Source organism: Rhinoraja longicauda, chromosome 12, assembly GCF_053455715.1.
Source record: "Rhinoraja longicauda isolate Sanriku21f chromosome 12, sRhiLon1.1, whole genome shotgun sequence".
In the NCBI taxonomy this organism is placed as follows: Eukaryota; Metazoa; Chordata; class Chondrichthyes; order Rajiformes; family Arhynchobatidae; genus Rhinoraja; species Rhinoraja longicauda.
This window is the reverse complement of record NC_135964.1, coordinates 26,654,901-26,674,188: the sequence shown is the minus strand read 5'-3', so window position 1 is coordinate 26,674,188 and position 19,288 is coordinate 26,654,901.

The following is a 19,288-nucleotide window of genomic DNA, read 5'->3' as shown; positions in this document are numbered from 1 at the left end:
TGAGAGAGAGTGGTGTGTGTGAGAATGGTGTGTGAGAGAGAGTGGTGTGTGTGTGAGAGAGAGTGGTGTGTGTGAGAATGGTGTGTGAGTGAGGGTGGTGGTGCGTGTGAGAGAGTGGTGTGTGTGGTGTGTGTGTGTGTGAGAGAGTGGTGTGTGTGTGAGAGTGGTGTGTGAGAGAGAGAGTGGTGTGTGTGAGAGTGGTGTGTGTGAGTGAGGGTGGTGGTGCGTGTGAGAGAGTGGTGTGTGTGTGTGGTGTGGGGGGAGAGTGGCTTGTGTGTGTCTAGGAAGGCTGTATATTCAGCCTGCATTAGGAGATGAAAATCTCTGAATGCTGAAGGAGGCATAGAAGTGAACAGTGGGTGTGCGCATGAGTGTGTGGGACTGTGCATGTGTGCGTATGTGATTGGAGAGGGGCGGGGGGGGGGGGGGTGAGCATTACAGAAGGGGAATCAAGAAACAGTGGACATAGTTTAAGTGAGTGGAAAAAGATTTAATAGGAACCTGAGGGTCAACCTATTTTTTACAATGTGGGCAGTAGTTATACGGAAACGAGCTGCCGGAAGATGTGGTTGAAGCAGTTGCTGTAACAACGTTTCAAAACATTTGGACAGGTGCATGGATAGGTCAGGTTCAAAGGGACATGGGCCAAACGCATGCAGGTGTAACTAGTGTAGGCTGGGCATGTTGGTTACAAAGCGTACGAAGGTCATTCCCTGCAATAGGGGTGGTGCAAACACACAGGTATTTCCTTACACAACAGCGTGCAATGTGTTGCAGGATCTGATTGACCACTGGTTATTTGCTCGAAGTAATCAGACGGAGGAATTCCCCTGTTGAACATGATCAAAAACAAGGCGCACATTGGCGCAAATAAAATCAGTAGAAAGAGGGATGAAGATCTTGCAGAGTGAATGTAGGGAGTTAAGCAGAAAGTTAAAAAGCAGGGCCTGGTGTTCCAGGGTCTAGGTGTTACAGGCAGGAGAGTGGAGGAAAGGGACAGAAGGCTTGTAAAAGCTTGCCCCGCACACCTCCTTTAAATGTTGCCCCTCTCTTAACCGCCCTGAACCTTCCTGTCACCCACCAACCAGAGAGTGGTCCTGACCTCCCATCTACCTCATTGGAGACCTTCAAACTAGTGCATTCAGAAAGTATTCAGACTCCTTCACTTTTTCCACATTTTGCTACATTACAGCCTTATTTTAAAATGGATTCAATTCATTTAAAAAAAATCATTAATCTACACACAATACCCCATAATAAAAAAGTGAAAACAGGTGTTTTGAAATTTTTGTAAAGTAATTAAAAATAAATTACTGAAATATAACATTCGCATAAGTATTCAGACCCTTTTACTCAGTACTTTGTTGAGGCACCTTTGGCAGCGATTATAGCCTCAAGTCTTCTTGGGTATGATGCTACAAGCTTGGCACACCTGTATTAGGGTAATTTTTCACATTCTTCTCTGCAGATCCTCTCAAGCTCTGTCAGGTTGGGTGGGGAGCATTGATTCACAGCTATTTTCAGATTCCTCCAGAGATGTTCGATCGGGTTCAAGTCCGTGCTCTGGCTGGGCCACTTAAGGACATTCACAGACTCGTCACGAAGCCACTTCTGCATTGTCTTGGCTGTGTTCTTAGGGTTATTGTCCTGTTGGAAGGTGAACCTCCGCCCCAGTCTGAGGTCCAGAATGCTCTGGAGCAGGTTTTCATCAATGATCTCTCTGTACTTTGCTCTGTTCATCTTTCCCTGAATCCTGACTAGTCTCCCAGTTCCTGCCGCTGAAAAACATCCCCACAGCATGATGCTGCCACCACCATGCTTCACCGCAGATATGGTATTGGCCAGGTAATGAGCAGTGTCGCTGAGCATTCAGGCCAAACAGTTCAATCTTGGTTTCATCAGACCTGCGAATCTTGTTTCTCATGGTCTGAGAGTCCTTGAGGTGCCTTTTGGAAAACTCCAAGCGTCATGTGCCTTTTACTGAGGAGTGGCTACCGTCTGGCCACTCTACCATAAAGGCCTGATTGGTGGAGTGCTGCAGATATAGTTGTCCTTCTGGAAGGTTCTCCCATCTTCACAGAGGAACTCTGGAGCTCTGTCAGAGTGACCATCGTGTTCTTGGTCACCTCCCTGACCAAGGCCCTTCTCCCCCGATTGCTCAGTTTGGCCAGCTCTATGAAGAGTCCTGGTGGTTCCAAAGTTCTTCCATTTAAGAATGACGGAGGCCACTGTACTCTTCAGGACCTGCAATGCTGCAGAAATTGTTTTATACCCTTCCCCAGATCTGTGTCTCGACACAATCCTGTCTCGGAGGTCTACAGACAATTCCTTCAACTTCATGGCTTGGTTTTTGCCCTGACATGCACTGTCAACTGTGGGACCTTGTATAGACAGGTGTGTGCCTTTCCAAATCATGTTCAATCAATTTAATTTACCACTGGTGGACTCCAATCAAGTTGTAGAAACATCTCAAGGATAATCAATGGAAACAGGATGAACATCAGCTCAATTTTGAGTGTCATAGCAAAGGGTCTGAATACTTATATAAATGTGATATTTCAGTTATTTCTTTTTAATTGCTTTGCAAAAATTTCTAAACAACTGTTTTCACATTTTTATCATGGGGTATTGTGTGTAGATTGATGTTAAAAAAATTTGATGTTAATTTAATCCATTTAAAAATAAGGCGTTAACATAGCAAAATGTGGAAAAAGTGAAGGGGTCTGAATACTTTCTGAATGCACTTTACCTTTGATTGGACTTTACTGGCCTTTTTCTTACACTAAACGTTAATCCCTTTATCATGTCTCTGTACACTGTGGAACGCTCGATTGCAATCATGTATAGTCTTTCCGCTGACTGAACAGCACACAACAAAAATAGCTTTTCACCGTCCCTTGGTACACATGACAATCAACTAAACTGACTATTGGTAGACACAAAGTGCTGGAGTAACACAGCGGGTCAGTTAGCATCTCTGGAGAAAAAAGATGGGTGACATTTTGGGTCGGAACCCTTCTTCATATTCTGAGGAAGTCTGACGAAAGGTCTCGACTACGAAATGTCACCCATTCCTTCTCTCCAGAGATGCCACCTGTCCCGCTGAGTTACGCCAGCATTTTGTGTCTATCTTCGGTATAAACCAGCATCTGCAGTTCCTTCCTAAACCCAACTATTTTTGGGTTCTGCAGCTGCGGCTCACCGGCAGTCTCTCTGTCTTTTTTTGTTTTTGTCTATTGTCATCGTTTAAATGTACGTTTTGATCTATTTTTAACTCTGTTTATGTGGGGGGTGGTGGGGGGGGAAACCTTTTTTCCAATCTCCTCCTCAACGGAGATGCGACCTTTATCTATGTCGTATCTCCGTTCGCGCTATGGCCTAACACCGTGGAGTCGGCGGCCTCCAGCTGGGATCGACCTTGAAGACTCCGGTTGCAGGGCCTGGACTTACCATCTCGGAGGCTTCGGCCGTGGGCCCTGCGGACCGCAACATCTGGAGTTCGCAGGTCCCTGGCTGGCGACCGGCTTTCGGGTGCTCCACCCGTAGCAGCTTCGACCACCCCGGAGCGCGAGGTTTGATCGACCCGCTCGCAGGCCCTTCATCGCCCTGCGTGGCCTGGCCGCGGCACTTTCCATCGCACGGTGGGGGCTCAGGACCTTCATCGGCCTGCTCGGCTCGGCCTGGGACTTTCCATCGCCCGGTGGGGGCTTCAAAAGTCGGGAGCCTCGATCGCCTCGTGGCACCACGGGAGAAGAATGAGGAGGAGATAAGACTTTTCTTTGTCTTCCATCACAGTGAGGGTGTGCCTGGAGCAATCACTGTGATGGCTGTTTGTGTTAAAATTGTAATTGTGTGTCTTGTGTTCTTTATTGTCTACTGCTGGACCCTGACGTGAGAGGACGCTGGCGCTATTTGTTCGCCGCTTCTCCGTCAGGATAGTTCGTCTGTTTGTTTTTATGTCATGACTGTTTTGTAAGGCGTCTTTGAGCACTTGGAAAAGCGCTACATAAAATAAATGTTTATTATATATTATTATATAAAATACCCAATTAATAACAACATTTGTCGAGATGGTTCACCATACAGCTGCTGCCCTGATCTTTGATAAGGTATATCTCTCAAAAATTGAGATAAAGAACTAATAGAGAGCACAAAGAAAATCAATGAATAATATTGTAAAAAGAATTAAAGATAATGATGCAGGTTTACAAAAAAAAACATTGTATAAACTTATAAAAAGGATTTGTGTTCGAAACATAACATGAATGTATCTTGAAATGAGCCATGGATAAAGCCTCTGTAATTATTTTGCCCTTGGTAATTTTATAATTAGATATGTTTCCGTATATTTCAACTGCCAAGGTCGAAGAAAAATTATTAGCAATGAACCTTTTTTTATTGTGACTGACTATTCTGTATGTTTGTACCTGTGCAGCCTACATTAATAAGGCTTGGTTTTGGCATTAAAATCATATGTTACTATCAAGGTCACATTTGTCTCAATAACCAGTAACCTTGGATTACAGCGTTTCATTGAACAATCCCGAATGTCAAAACTTCCAGTGTTAATATATCATTTGCTATAGTTGGCAAGTGTTTTGCCTTACAAAATCATTCAATTTCTTAAGCTAAAGAGCTATGCAGTTTTTTTTTTAAATGACACATGCACAGGATGATTTAAGCCATGAAATTTCATTGTAAAATATTTAAACAAAAACCTAAATTTTAATACCACGTGTTTTTATACTGTATCATATTTTAATACCATGTAGTTTTATACTGTATCACCTGTCGGTGTATTGTGATAAAGCAGAAATGACTCAACTCGGCTTAGAAACTGGATTTTCTAAATGCCCTTAGAACATGGAACAGGCCTTTCGGTCCACAATGTCTGTGCTGAACATGATGCCAAGACCAATTGTATCTGCCTGAACATGATCCATATCCCTCCGTTCCCTGCCTATCCATGTGCCTGCTCAAAAGTCTTTCAAACACCACTATCGTATCTGCCTCCACCACCACCCCTGGCAACGTGTTCCAGGCACACCACCACTCGGTAAAAAACTTGTCCTGCACATCTCCTTTAAACTTTGCCTCTCTCACCTTAACACTATGCCCTCCAGTCTTGGATACTTCCAGTCTTGGATACTTCCACTCTGGGAAATGGTTGTGACTGTCTATCCTATCTATGCCTCTGATAATTTTATCTGCTTTTGTCAGGTCTCCCCTCAACCTCCGGCGCTCCAGAGAAAACAATCCAAGTCTGTCCAACCTCTCCCTTAGAGCGGATACACCCTAAATCAGGCATCATACCAGACTCCAAACATCACCTATCCATTTTCATCAGAGATGTTGCCTGACCCGCTGAGTTATTCCAGCATTTTATGTCTCTTATTACGGTAAGCCTCCTCTGCACCCTTTGCAAAGCGTCCACATCCTTCCTGTAATGAGGCGACCAGAACTACACGCAATACTCCAAATGTGGCTGAACCAAAGTCTTATAGAGCTGTATCAGGACTATCTGACTCTTAAATACTGCTAAGTATGCAGTGCATGCGGTGCACATGCACAAGGCTTTCCCAGCTATGCAATATGAACTAGCTTGTTAAAATCTGCACGGACACATTGCAGGCACGTGATCAAGCCCTGAAGCGGGACTGGAGTGTTTTCTGACAGATCCTCACCCAACTAGTGAAGGTACACACCTAGTTACGCCGCAGCGTGCAAGGGCGTCGATGCTTAAAGGTACATTCCCAATGGCAAGCATACAGCAGCAACTCGCCAGCATCTCCACTACAACCAACCTCAGGCAAGAGGCACAGAAGTGTAAAAACACACACCTCCAGATTCAGGCACAGTTTCTTCCCAGCTGTTATCATGCAATGATCAACAGCTAGAGAGCAGCCCTGACCTCCCATCTACCTCATTGGAGACTCTCGGACTATCTTTAATCAGACTTTACTGAACCTTATCTTGCACTAAACATTATTTGCTTTATAGATACAAAAAGCTGGAGTAACTCAACAGGTCAGGCAGCATCCCTGGAGAAAAAGAATAGGTGACGTTTCGGGTTGGAACCCTTCCTCAGATTGAAAGTAGAAGTGGGGGAGGGGGGAAATAAACTACGGGCAAGAAAAGGCCAGAACAAATCAGGGATGGCAACCTATTTACCTGTTGTGCTGCTGCAAGTAAGAATTTAATTGTTCCGTTTCGGGACATATGACAATGACACACTCTTGATAGACTGGAGCGACTAGGCTTGTATACACTGGAATTTAGAAGGATGAGAGGAGATCTTATCGAAACGTATAAGATTATTAGGGGGTTGGACACGTTAGAGGCAGGAAACATGTTCCCAATGTTGGGGGAGTCCAGAACAAGGGGCCACAGTTTAAGAATAAGGGGTAGGCCATTTAGAACTGAGATGAGGAAAAACTTTTTCAGTCAGAGAGTTGTGAATCTGTGGAATTCTCTGCCTCAGAAGGCAGTGGAGGCCAATTCTCTGAATGCATTCAAGAGAGAGCTGGATAGAGCTCTTAAGGATAGCGGAGTCAGGGGGTATGGGGAGAAGGCAGGAACAGGGTACTGATTGAGAATGATCAGCCATGATCACATTGAATGGCGGTGCTGGCTTGAAGGGCCGAATGGCCTACTCCTGCACCTATTGTCTATTGTCTACTACAGGGAGAGGTTGGGCAGGCTTTATTCCCTGGAGCGCGGGAGGGTAAGCGATGTTCTTATAGAGGTGTATAAAACCATGAGTGGAATAGATAGGGTGAATTCCCCAAAGCAGGGGAATCAAGAACCAGTGGACAGAGATTTAAGGTAAGAGTGGAAAGATTTAATTGGAACCTGAGGGGCAACTTTTTCACACAGAGGATGGTGGGTTTATGGAACGACTGCCAGAGGAGGTAGTTGAGGCAGGTACAATAACAACATTTAAAAGATATTTGGCCAGGTACATGGATAGGAACATTTTAGAGGGATATGGGTCAAATGCGGGCAAATGGAGCCAGCTTTGATGGGGTATATTTTTGCTGGCATGGACGAGTTGGGTCTGTTTCTGGGCTGTATTGCTCTATACTGGGGCCAAATAATTAAATTTATTTGTATTTCTAAAGTATTTATTAATGGCCTCCTCCTGCACCTATTGTCCATTGTCCAAGTTCTACATTATCCCACATTCTCATCCACTCCCTACATACTAGGGGGCAATTTATAGAAGGCCAATTAACCTACAAACCTGCATGTCATTGGGACGTGGGAAGAAACCGGAGCACCTGGAGGAAACCCATGTGGTCACAGAAAGAACGTGCAAACTCCACACATTCAGACAGCACCAGAGATCAGGATTGAACCCGGGTCTCTGGTGCTGTGAGGCAGCGACTCTGCCAGCACCGATTTTCTGCGTGAGTTGAGGGGGGAGGGTGGAAGATCTGCCGGGGGCACCATATCAGGAACTATCACAACGTACAGGAAACATTTAGACAGGTAGATGGATTGGACAAGTTTAGAGGGATATGGGCCAAACACAGGCATGTGGGATGAGTGCAGATGGGACATTTTGTTCCTGTGGGCAAGTTGGGCCAGAGGGCCTGTTTCCATGCTGTATGACACCATGGTGATGACTCTTAGAGTCAAAGAGGAGGTGACTGGGGTAAGAATCATCGTACGAAGGAGCGACGCCGAGATATTTCATGTCCTTACAAGATGTTTCAAGGTGAATCAACACAGAAAACACCCTCCTTTGTGTTCTTACTTAGTAAGAGACGGAGAGAAGTTGTTCGTCACACAGTCTATTAAGCCTTGCCTAATCTCCACGCCCACTCATTCCAACACCACACCCTGCCTTTACCCTTGACTTCCTACCCTTACGCCACCCACATTGAGCTCAATCCTCCATACACAGAGGAATAAAAAAGGCCACTCGCTTTCCTTCTCCCCCGTTCAAGCTAAGAAGAATCTGCAGGACCTATACATCAGGAGGTGCAGATCCAGAGCAAGCAAGATCATGAGGGACCCCTGCCACCCCAGTAACGGACTGTTCCAGATGCTACGGTCAGGCAAACGCCTCCGCTGTCACGCTGTGAAAACGGAGAGGATGAGACGGAGCTTCTTCCCACAGGCCATCAGGACTGTCAACTTTGATAACCCCAGACTAAATTTTTGTCGACACTTTTTGTGCTATGTTTAGTAACTTATTAACTTTATTTATATGCTGTAACTGTAATTATTTTTGTGCACAACCCGCAGGCATTGCCACTTTCATTTCACTGCACATCGAGTATGTGTATGTGACAAATAAATTTGACTTGACTTGACTTGACTTGGGTAGAGCTGCTGCCTCATGTCGACAGGGACCCGCGTTCGATCCTGGGTGTTGTCTCTGTGTGTGTGTGTGGAATTCGTACATTCCCCGTGTGATTGCGTGGGTTTCCTCCAGTTTTCCCCCACATCCCAAAGACATGAGGGTTTGTAGGTTAATTGGCCCTCTGTAAATTGCCCCCAGTGTGTAGGGAGTGGATGAGAAAGTGGGATAACATAGAACGAGTGTGAATGCATGATGGATGGTCGGCATGCACTCAGTGGGCTGAAGGGCCTGTTTCCATGCTGTATCCCTAAACTAAATAGCCACCCACATGAGAAAGGGTCCTCTAGGTTGGAGGGGATCCGTGGGAGGTAATGTAGTCTCTGCACCTGCACCACCATGATTCCTGATCACTGATCAACAATGGGAAGGCTGGTCCAGGTTTGGGCAAAATGAAGGCCAGCAGAATGGACTACAATGGAGAAACAAGGAACTGCAGATGCTGCTTTACGACAAAAAGACACAAAGTGCTGGTGTAACAGCAGATCAAGCAGTATCTCTGGAGAACACGGAAGTACGACGTTTCAGGATGGGACCCTTCTTCAGACTCATTGCGGTCATGGGAGGGGGGTGGAGAAAGCTGGAGGAGAGGAGGGGGCAGGACAAAGTCCAACGAGTGAGAGGTGGAATGAAATGTAACGGAAAGGAACTGCAGATGCTGGTTTATACCAATGATAGACATAAATGCTGGAGTAACTCAGCGGGTCAGGCAGCATCTCTGGGGGATGTGGATAGGTTCCGTTTCAAGTCGGGACCCTTCTTCAGACTGATTGTGGTGGGGGGGGGGGGGGGGGGGATGGAGGGGAGGAACCAGAAGCAAGAAAATACTAGAACTAACCAGAGGTGGCAACAGATGACCTCAGGCAGGGAGTGATAGGTGGATACAGGTGAGTGGGAGGGGTTTGTTAGGCAGATGGTTGGACAAGGGCCAGGGATGAAAAGACAAAACGTTGTGGGAGGAGGATAGAAGTGTGACTTGTGAAGCCAGGAATATAGATGGAAATGGACTAGGGAGAAATGGGTATGAGTGAAGCCGGGGCACAGGGAAGAGAGGGGGGGGGGGGAAGGAAACAGGGGTGGGGGTGGGGGTTGTAGGTTAGTTACTTAAAATTGGAGAATTCAATGTTCATACCATTGGGTTGGAAGCTACCCTAGCGGAATGCGAGGTGCTGTTCCTACAGTTTGCGCGTGGCCTTACTCTGGCTATGGAGTACCAAATGCAGTTAAGAACATTTGCTTTAAAGAGCTCCTTACACTTTGCAAGTACTTCTTGAAATCGTTCTTCATTCCTGAGAGTAACCACACAGAAGGATTGAGATCCACAAGCCTTCTTCTGTTCCTCATTCAATACACGCACATGAAACACGCATCCCTCCTCCACAGTCCCAAGCAGAATTGGCAGTCCAGTGTGGGCAAGCACAGTGCAGCGGGTAGAACCACTGCCTCACAGCGCCAGGGAACCGGGTATGAATCCACGCCGACCATCGATCACCCATTCACACCAGTTCTATGTTATCCCACATTCTCATCCACTTCCTACACACATGGGGCAATTTACAGAGGCCAATTAACCTACAAACCCGCACGTCTTTGGAATGTGGGAGGAAACCAAAGCACCCGGAGGAAACCAACGCAGTCACAGGGGGAACGCGCAAACTCCACACAGAGACCGCACCCGTAGTCAGGATCGAACCGGGTCTCCGCCGCGGTGAGGCAGCGGCTCTACCAGTTGCACCACTGTGCCGCAGAAAGATGAGGCAGCTGATAAAGGTCTGGAAGAAAACAGATTAGATAAAATTAGGAAAAGTCTTTGTCAATGGTTGTGCTCTACTTATTACCAAGACCATCTCACACCGATTCAAGGGTTCTGTACTGTCACGTATGCACTGCACAGTGACATTTGTTTGCACAACCCACAAACGCAGAGTCGTCAGATATTGGCACCGTTTACAAAGGAAAAAGTACAAAGTCCAAAATGCGGCTCCACATGCTGCAAGTACTGGGTGCTCGTTATGCAGCATGCCATGCTCTGCAAAGGAGAAGTGGCATTGCAGCTGAGAGCCTGAGGCATTTTGACACAAAAGTTTGTTTCTTTTGTATTCCAAGCTGCATGGGGAAAATAGCCCCAAAACATTGAGGATTGATTGCCACGTTCCTCCTGGAGTAATTATTTGTTGCTGACTACATCCTCATCGTGTCAGCTGCTGTCGATGAGGGGGCTTACCTCTCTAATGGTTACAATCACAGCCTGCACAAAAGAAGATATTAAGAGCTATTGGAGAGAATACAGAAGACAGAACAGCACAGGAACTGATCCTTTGGCCCACAATGTCCGTGCTGAACATAATGTCAGGTTAAACTCATAAGCCAACTGATACTCACACACTCATAACCACAAACTCGGGTACCGTCTGATTCTCGCAATTGATGACATTGAACTTTGTCTCTGGAACTGGTGCACTACAATGCTGAGAACTGTATTCTGCACTCTGTATCTTCCCTTTCGTTCTACCTATTGTACTTGAGTTTGGCTTGATTGTATTTCTGTACGGTATCTCTAATTTGTTTGGATAGCATGCAAAACAAAGCTTTTTGCTGTACCTCAGTGCGCATGACAATAATAACTAAAGACAGAACTAAACCAATGTCATTGGAAATAGAGCCCATCGGGTGAGTTCACCTCACTGTGTGTGCCAGTGTGTTCATTGCAGATCAGGGGTCATGACCGATGCAACACCACACAAATGTGAAGCCACTGATAATGGTTCAGAGATATCCTCTCAATATGATAGTGCTGTTTAAGAGGCTTTTAGATAGGCATTTGGATATGCAGGGAATGGAGGGACATGCACCACATGCAGTCAGATGAGATTAGTTTAGTTTATTGTCACGTGTAACGAGGTACAGTGAAAAGCTTTTGTTGCGTGCTTACCAGTCAGCAGAAAGCCAATACACGATAGCAATTAGTTTAATTGGGATATTATTTGGCACATGCATTGTGGGCATTTCTGTGCTGTACTGTTCTACGTTCTAGTAGTCTAGACATTAAATCCAAAACACAGAGCTGTGAAATGAAGTATTTTTTATTGAATTAACATATAACAATAACATATAACAACTACAGCATGGAAACAGGCCTGTCCGGCCCTACCAGTCCACGCCGACCATTCTCCCTGACCTAGTCTCATCTACCTGCACTCAGACCATAACCCTCTAATCCCCTCTCATCCATATACCTATCCAATTTACTCTTAAATAATAAAATCGAGCCAGCCTCCACCACTTCCACCGGAAGCCCATTCCATACAGCCACAACCCTCTGAGTAAAGAAGTTCCCCCTCATGTTACTCCTAAACCTTTGTCCCTCAATTCTGAAGCTATGTCCCCTAGTTGGAATCTTCCCCACTCTCAAAGGGAAAAGCCTACCCACGTCAACTCTGTCCGTCCCTCTCAAAATTTTTAAAACCTCTATCAAGTCCCCCCTCAACCTTCTACGCTCCAAAGAATAAAGACCCAACCTGTTCAACCTCTCTCTGTAGCCTAAGTGCTGAAACCCAGGCAACATTCTAGTAAATCTCCTCTGTACCCTCTCCATTTTGTCGACATCCTTCCTATAATTTGGCGACCAGAACTGCACACCATACTCCAGATTCGGCCTCACCAATGCCCTGTACAATTTCAACATTACATCCCAACTTCTATACTCGATGCTCTGAATTGGTGTAAATTTTTATTTAATTTCACTCTCCTGAAATACCATGTAACATTTTACTATGTTTGGCGTTGAAGAGGCTTTTAGATGGTCATCTGGATATGTAGGGAATGGAGGGATGTGGATCACGTGCAGGGAGAGGAGATTGGTTCAGTATTTTAATTATTATTGTCATGTGTGCCGAGGTATAGTGAAAAGCTTTGCTTTGCATGCTATCTAATCTGATCAAATAATACTATATAAATACAATCAGGTCAAACTCAGGTACAACAGGTAGAGTCACAAAGAGCTGGAGTAACTCAGTGGCTCAAGCAGTATCTATGGAGAAGATGTATGCATTTAGTAGAGTTAGCTTAGTTTATTATGATTGTCATGTGTACAGTGAAAAGCTTTTTGTTTTTGGTCGGGACCCTTCTTCCATCTGAGGAAGGGTCCTGACCTAAAAGGTCATCTGTCCATGTTCTCCAGAGATGCTGCCTGACCCTCTGAGTTCCTCCAGCATTTTGTGTCTTTTTTATGCAAATCATCCTTTGCATATCCTTGTTTCTAGGTAGAGCTAAGGGGAAGATCCAGGGTGCAGAATATAGTTCTCAGCATTGTAGCAGCACCAGTTCCAGAGACAAAGTCCAAAGTCCGCCACGAGGTAGAAGTGAATCGAACAGTACCCTAGCTTATGGAAGGGCTGTTCAGAAGCCTGATAACAGAGGGGAAGAAGCTGTTCCCATGTCTGATGGTGCGCCCTTTCAAGCTTCTGTACCTTCTGCCAGATGGGAACAGGGAGAAGGAGGAATGACCAAGGTCAGACAAGTTTTCGATAACATTGAGATGTCCTAATATATATTGTAGGAACATATGCTGCCCATGCTTCGGTTTCCTCCCACACTCCAAAGACGTACAGGTATGTAGGTTAATTGGCTGGGTAAATGTAAAAATTGTCCCTAGTGGGTATAGGATAGTGTTAATGTACGGGGATCGCTGGGCGGCACGGACTTGGAGGGCCGAAAAAGGCCTGTTTCCGGCTGTATATATATGATATGATATGATATGATATGAATGCTGATAAAAGAGGTCAAAGTTTCAATTAAAATAACTACAATAATGGCTTGGTTATTTCAGAAGAGAGGTGGAAATGATTAGCTCAACAGCCCCATCTGGAGGATAGAAGCTGCAATACGTGACAACCTGCAAAAACATTAAATCAAATGGCATCAAAACATTCCGTTCACGGATGCATTTGCTACTTGCGAACTGTTCGGGATAAGAACCATTTTCCCCATATTTTTCCCCCTACCAACAGCTCTGTTTTTAATACCATTACCAAGGAATCAAGGGATAATGGGAGAAAAGCAGGAACGGGGTACTAATTTTAGATGATCAGCCATGATCATATTGAATGGCGGTGTTGCCTCGAAGGTGCTGGCTATGTTTGTATCCCATCCAAGCTCATCACCAAACTTATGGAACTTGGAGTCAGCATTCGTCTCTGCAACTGGATCCTCAACTTCCTGATCAACAGACCCCAATCAGTGAGGATAGGAGACAAATCATCCTCTACGATAATCCTCAACACAGGTGCTCCGCACGGATGCGTTCTCAGCCTCCTCCTTTACTTCTTGTACACACGTGACTGTGCAGCCAAGTACAAATCCAATTCAATATACAATATACAAACTCACAGATGAAATTGGATATCAAATAATGACGAGACGGAGTACAGGAAGGAGATTGAGAACTTCCTGACCTGGTTTTGAGACAACAACCTTTGGTTGAAAGCTTCAAGTTTCTTGGAGTAACTATCACCAGCAACTCTCCCGGATCACCCATATCGAAGCAATAGCCAAGAAATGACACCACTCCTCCTACTGCCTTAGAAGGCTTCGGAAGTTTGGCATGTCCCCCAACAACTCTCACATATTTCTATCGATACGCCGTAGAAACCATTTTATCAGGATGCATCGCTTGGGAACAGCTCCATCCAAGACCTGCAAGAAATTGCAGAGAATTGTGGAAGCAAATGTGGTGAACAGAATTCTGATCAGAACATTGACTGAGTAGACGAAAAGTGCTGGAGGAACTCAACGAGTCAGGCAGCATCTCCGGAGAGAAAGGATGGGTGACATTTCGGATCAGGACCGGGACTCTACTTCAGCACTTTGTGTCCATCTTTGGTATAAACCAGCATCTGCAGTTCTGTTTCTACATATTGACTGAGTAGAATTGGCAAATTATGATCACAAGAATATATTACCTATTACTCCTTGTCTACCTCTAATTTCAGTTTTTTTTAAATGGTGCATGTGGAGGAAACAGAAATAATTTAATTTCAAAACCAAAAGATAATGTGAACTTGGCATTGTCTTCACTTTTACATTGTGGAGTTCATATTGACTCATTTCTCCACTTCCTCTCCATAAGATTAGTGTACACATCCCACAGAACACACAAATATCAAGTTGCACCTCCTACAATATGTTTGGGCATGTTAACCATGTCAGCTGGGTGAGGTAGTCAATTCTTGTTCAGCCAAGCGAAGTTCAATAACTCTGCCCATGACGGCTGTTTGCAAGGATTACCCAATTTTCCCACTCCCCTTCACCTTCCCCAATGCCCTGACAATTCTCTCTCTCTTTCTCTCTCTGTCTCATTTCTTCTTGACAATTACTAATGAATCATTTCCCACTTCCCTGTCAGTCACGGTGTTCAAGATCACAAGATTGACAGCAACAAATGGAGACACAAGGAATTGCAGATGCCGGAATCAAGAGCAGAACACAAAGTGCTGGAGGAACTCAGCAGGTCAGGCAGCATCTGTGGAGGGAATGGACAGGCGACATTTCAGGTCAGGACCCTTACAAATTTAGACTTTAGAGATACAGCATGGAAACAGGCCCTTCGGCCCACCAAATCCACGCCGACCAGAGATCACCCCATACACTAGCATCATCCTGAGCACTAGGGCCAACTTACAATTTAGGGAAGCCTATTAACCTACAGAACTGCACATCTTTGGAGTATGGGAGGAAATCGGAGCACCCAGAGGAAACCCACATGGTCACAGGGAGAACGTAAAATCTCCATACCGACAGCACCCAGACAGCGCAGCTGGTCAGGATCGAACCCAGGTCTCCGGTGCTGTAAGGTAGCAGCTCTTCCGCTGTGTCACCGTGCCGCCCCAATTGTTGTGGAGCGTTCCTTCCTGCCTTGTTTCTTAATACTGAAACTGATCTCCCAAGTAGAAAGAAACCAACATATAATTAATTGCGCAGGTCAAAATTAAAATGCCACTCTGGTTTGTGTTTGAACCCACACAAGCAAATTATAGAACTTACTAATTTATCTTAATGGGTACGTTAGAGTCTTTGCTCTGCCCTTCAGTGATGTCACTTTAACGATCCATTCTGTGTTATTTACTCAGCAAAGGACACAGAAAATTACAGCACAGGAACAGGCCCTTTGGCCCACAATGTTTGTGCTGAATGATGGCAAGATAAATTGACCTTATTTGCCTGCACATGATCCATACCCCTCCATTCCCTGCATCTCCATGTGCCTCTGGAAAAGCCTCTTAAACACCACGGTCGTGTCTTCCCCCTCCACCACCCCTGGCAGTGCGCACCAGGCATTCACCACCCTCTGTGTAAAAACACTTGCCCTCCACATCTCCTTTAAACTTCTCCCATCTCACCTTAAAGCCACTCCACTCTTTGACATTTCCACCCTGGGAAAAAGGCTCTGTCTACACCAACTATGCCTCTCGTAAGTTTACATACATCTATCAGGAATCAATGGTCTAGAAGATTAAGTTTAAGTTTAATTCAGTTCCATGATACAGCATGAAAATAGGCCCTTCGGCCCACCGAGTCCACGCCGACCAGCGATCACCCTTTCACACTAGTTCTACGTTAGCCTACTTTCACATCTACTCTCTACACAGTCGAGGCAATTTCCAGAGGCCAATTAACCTACAAACCCGCACGTCTTTGGGATGTGTGAGGAAACCGGAGCACTTGGAGAAAACCCACGCGGTCACAGGGAGAATGTGCAAACTCTGCACTGACAGCATTGGAGGTCAGGATCGGACACGGGTTCCTGGCGCTGAGAGGCAGTGGCAGCTGTGCCAACCTGGTGGTGTGGCTGGTAAGGATGTCAAAGGTTATGGGGAGAAGGCAGGAGAATGGGATTGAGCTACTAATTCTGCTACTATGTCTGATGGTCAAAACTCTATTTGATTGTCCCTGCCATCCGTTGGACCATAGGTTCTAGGAGCAGAATTAGGCCATTCGGCCCATCAAGTCTACTCCGCCATTCAATCATGGCTGATCTTTCTTTCCCTCTTTCTGTTGCCTTCTCACCATGAACCCTGACACCCTTACTAATCAAGAATCTGTCAATCTCCGCCTTAAAAATACCCAATGGCCTTCTCCATAACCATGAATTCCACAGATTCACTATCCTCTGATGAAAGGAAGTCCTTCTCATCTCCTTTCTAAAAGAGATTCTGTGGCTCTGTCCTCTGGTCCTAGACTCTCCTACTAATGGAAACATCTTCTCCACATCCACTCTATCCAGGCCCTTCACTATTCGGTAAGTTTCAATGAGGTCTCACCTCATCCATCTAAAATTCAGCGAGTACAGGCCCAGTGCAGTCAAACGTCACCATCTGTTAACCCAATCAGACAGACCGGGTATGTCTGAACAATGGGCCTTTCATTTTAAAAAGGATCAGCATTGCAACCAATTGAACTGGAATCCAGATTATTCACTACAGCTTCGGAGTGTTTGGTCTGACTGCTGGGAGTTTGTCAGTCTGCCTCGGCCGAGTGTTTTACGATAACATTCTTCTTGGTATTTTGACAAATACATACTTCTGCATGAATTCCTCAGTGTTTATTCACCCCGGGGCCAGGCTTGGTGTTAGCTAAACTGCAATCTTACTAAAGATTACACGGTTGAATGCAATTTTGAGATATTTCTCAGTCCTCAAACTGTGGCCAGACAACGAAGGCAGCAAAGATCTTGCGCAAAGTTCAATAATAATCTTTCATTTATGTGATTCCTCACTGAAACAAAGCATGTACCTGTAAACCAGACACACAAGGAACTGCAGATGCCAGAATCCTGAACAAAATGCAAAGTGCTGGAGGAACTCAGCGGGTCAGGCAGCACCTGTGGAGGGAACGGACAAAAGACGTTTCGGATCGGGACCCTTCTTCAGACTGAGAGGGGGGAGGAAAGCTGGAAAAGAGGTGCTGGCGGGACAAAGCACGGCAATTGATTGCAGGATGTAGAAACAAAGAACTGTAGATAGACGCAAAATGCTGGAGTAACTCAGTCTGTCAGAAAGCTTCTCTGTGGGATATAGTTGACGTTTTGGATCAGAGCTCTTCCTCAGACCCTTTACGATAGTGTAGTTTAACAGACTTTTAGATAGGCAGTGGATGGAAGGATATGGATTATGTGCAGGCAGTGGAGATTGGTTTAACCTGACATCCTGTTCAGCACAGACATAGTGGGCTGAAGGGCCTGTTCTCGTGCTGTACCCGAGCTTTTCTTCAGAAGTGCTCACCGTACATATAAATTCACAAAAGCATCTTTTCCCACAATAACAGAAAGTTCAAATGACAGCTTAAAGCCTTGCCATTCTGAGCACTCATACACAACTCGTGTCTAATTGCTGCAAGTATTTATTGAGCCAGTAAATTATAGCATCATTTTATGCCTCATGTTTACACCATCAATTAAATGTCGGTTTAGGTTTATTATTGTCACATGCTCCTCAGCCCACCCAGTCCAGGCCGACCAGCCATCACTAACACTTTCCTACATGCTCCTCAGCCCACCCAGTCCAGGCCGACCAGCGATCCCACCAACACTTTCCTACACACTAGGGACAATTTAAATTTCTTTCCAAAGCCAAGTAAACTACAAACCCGCACGTGTTTGCATGGGGAGAACGTGCAAATTCCCCACACAGACAGCACCCGTAGTCAGGATTGAAGCCGGGTCTCTAGCGCTGCAAGGCAGGAACTCTACCCACTGCACCACCTCATGGGGGAATGAAGCCTACGGGGGTGAGATTGGAACAAACAGGTGTGTGGCTGGGGAGCAGAAGACCTGCGAGACACTCAGGTGGTGAAATCAGGAGGGTGGGGGCTGTCAATTAAAATGCAACTTGTATCAGAATCACACCTGCCCCCCCCCCCCTCTAGCCCTTGCCATCCACGCTACTGGGAGGAGGAAGAACAGATGGCGACAAAACCACAAAGAAGGTGCTGTCTCTATTGTCTTCTGCTGCCATGGGAATATAATCATTTTGTGGTCTAATGTACGGGGATCTATCCAGCTCCCAGGATCAGTGTGTTTGAACAGGGGGGGTTTCCAGTTAACTGGGGCTTTTCAGATTCAAAAGTATAACTGCTTTGAGCTGGCTTATAAAATGCCTTGGGTGGCTTAATCTCTACACTCCCTTCCCACCACCTACAATCGTACAGTAGAGGGTGTGAGAAATATAAAGCAACACCTAAACCCCATCCTTATCAGCTGTCCCAAACCTAAAGGTTAATTGGCGTCTGTAAATTGCCCCTCGAGTGTGGGATAGAACTAGTGTAGGGCAATCGCTGGTCGGTGCGGACTGGGTGGGCCAAAGGGCTTGTTCCATGCTGTATCTCTAAACTAAACTAAATTAAACTCTATATGGACAAGTCAGTCCACAGTCCAATGTGATTTATTTACATTGCAATGTGATGTCATTGCTATTTGTTAGATAATTACTTTCATACCTTCATGAAAATGATTTAGAGCAGAATAGATTAAATATGGGCACAGAGTGCTGGAGTGACTCAGCAAGTCAGGCAGCATCTCTGGAGAAACACGTACAAATGACGTTTTGGGTCAGGTCCCTTCTTCAGACTGATTGTGTCTACGTCTATGGTTACTTATTAATTGGGCTTGTTAGAGGTAACGTTTAGAAACAGAACTGCAGATGCCAGTTAATACACAAAAGGACACAAAGTGCTGGAGTAACTCAGCGGGTCAGGCAGCAACACCGGAGAACATGGATAGGTGAAGTTTCAGTTTGGGACCCTTCTTCAGACCTGAATCATCACCTGTCCATGTTCTGCAGAGTTGCTGCCTGGCCTGCTGAGTTACTCCAGCACTTTGTCTTTTTTTTTTGTTGTGAACCAGCATCTGCATTTCCTTGTGTCCAA